This window comes from Zingiber officinale, chromosome 7B (genome assembly GCF_018446385.1).
Source record: "Zingiber officinale cultivar Zhangliang chromosome 7B, Zo_v1.1, whole genome shotgun sequence".
NCBI classification, from domain to species: domain Eukaryota; kingdom Viridiplantae; phylum Streptophyta; class Magnoliopsida; order Zingiberales; family Zingiberaceae; genus Zingiber; species Zingiber officinale.
In genome coordinates, this window is record NC_055999.1 from 26,335,921 (window position 1) to 26,338,212 (window position 2,292).

The 2,292-nt window shown below is 39.0% G+C and overlaps 1 non-coding gene across 1 annotated transcript; it reads left to right on the forward strand.

The window, feature by feature from the left end:
* Positions 1-1,874: 1,874 nt before the first annotated feature.
* LOC122007616 lies at positions 1,875-1,980 on the forward strand. The gene has a single exon (XR_006119070.1). It is a non-coding gene; the product is annotated as a small nucleolar RNA R71 (small nucleolar RNA).
* The last annotated feature ends 312 nt before the right edge of the window (positions 1,981-2,292 follow it).

Sequence of the window (2,292 nt, forward strand, 5' to 3'; positions counted from 1 at the left end):
ACTAGGGCCCGGCTTCACTCATCGGGACTTCCACCACCTAGCTTCACTCACTAGGGCCCGACTTCACTCACTGGGACTTCCACCGCCTAGCTTTACTTACTAGGGCCCATCTTCACTCACCAGGACTTCCAGTTTGCCTAACCTTTGGTTAGGACTTACCTTTGCTAGTCATCTAGTCCTGACTAGACTTCTCTCTCCCAAACATCAAGTCCTGTTTGGGTCATCCCTTGGTCATATTGTCAAACATCGAAACCCTAGAGGTCAATTGCACCAACAAAAACATGGTTAGAAGAGTTAGACAAATCATACTCCAACCTTTCCTTACCGATTACCAATGAAAGTTTATGATTTTTAACATCGATTATTACTCCAGCAGTTGCAAGGAAGGGTCTTCCTAATATGATTGGAATCTTCAGGTCCTCTACCATGTCGAGAACTACAAAATCTATGGGAATTGTAATCCCACCAACCTCTACCGGCACGTCTTCAATAATGCCCATAGGATATTTGCAAGAATGATCAGGTAATTGTAGTGTCATGGTACAGATTGAATAGGGAATGAGGCTAACACTTGCCCCTAAATCACAAAAATCTTTTTCTATGAATTTAGATCCTATGTTGCAAGGAATGTAAAAGTTTCCTGGATCTTTAAGCTTTGGGGGCATGTTCTTCTCAAATAAAGCGCTGCATTCCTCAGTAAGTGCAATGGTCTCAATATCTCCTCTTCTTCTTTTATTCGACATAATGTCCTTCAAAAATTTGAAAAACTTTGGCATTTGAAGGATTGCATCAATTAAAGGCACTTCAACACAAATTTCTTTGACTTTATCCAAAAAACTACCAAACTCTTCATCCTTCTTTAGCATTACTAATCTCTGAGGAAAAGGGATTACTTGACTCTGTTGGTTTAGTGGAAGAGTCTCTTCAACCTTAATGGTACTCTCCTCATTTCCTTGAATCTGATTTGGTTCAAGTGCTGGAGGAGAGAGCTCTTCTTCAGCTTTCATCCCTTTTGGAGTAGTCACTTGAGGATCTCCCAAGGTCCGTCCGCTCCTAAGCTCAATCCGATTGCAATGCTCTATTGGATTAACATCAGATTTTCTAGGAAATTGCCCTGGTGCTCTTGAAGATGATGAGGCTAGTTGGGTAATTTGGCTATCTTGAATCTTTTGATGCTTTTCAGAATTATCTATTCTCTGATTTAGCTTTAAAATGTCTTGCTTCATTTCATTTTGATTGGAGATAATTTCCTCAAGTATCTTCTCAATTTTAGAAAACTGATAGCCTTGAGAAGATTGTTGTTGTTGTTGAAAATTCTGTTGCCCATATTGGAAATTCTGTTTGCCTCCCATGGATGGTCCTTGTTCTTGATTGTTTCTATAAGAGAAATTAGGATGATTCTTCCACCCAGGTTGTATGTGTTGGAATATGGATTGTTCTGCCTTTGATTAAAACCCATTATAGCGTCATATTACTCTAACTGATTTATTTGTGCAGAGATAACTCCCAAAGGACTTGAGTCTTGAGAATGATCAGAACTTCGACATGTTTCATAGCAACATACTATGGCATTTACTGTATTAGTGCTAGTCCCCATATTTTCTAGTTTCTTTGTAAGAGCATCTAGCTTTGCAGTCATTAGAGTGACTGCATGCACACCAAATTTTCCTAATTCTTTTGTTGGGTTCGAATAAGAATAGCCTCCACTCCTCTCTGTTGCCCATTGGTGATGATTTTCTGCACTACACTCAATGATTTCTTCAGCTTTATCTAAACTTTTGTTCATAAGTGCCCCTTCAGCTGCTGAATCTAGGGGCACTTTAGTATGATAGTTAATAACGTTATAAAAAGTGTGCAACACTAACCATCTCTCTAAACCATGATATGGGCATTGTCTGAGCATATTATTGTATCTATCTCATTCTTCAAATAAAGATTCTGAATCGGATTGTCTGAAGCTTGCAATAAGATTTCTCATATGAGCTATCATGCTAGGAGGATAGAATTTATCTAAGAATTGCTGCTCACATTGTTCCCAAGTGGTAATGCTATTTGGGGGTAAGGAACTCAACCATTGTTTAGCTCTATCCCTTAAAGAAAACCCAAACAGTAATAGTCTAATTGCTTCTGAAGGAACTCTGTTCCTTTTCATGGTACCACATATTTCATAGAAGACCTCCAAATGTTGGTTAGGATCTTCATGTGGTCCACCTCCAAACTGATTTTGCTACACCATATTGATTATTGCAGGCTTGATCTCAAAGTTATTTGCTTCAACGGAGGGTCTAGTAA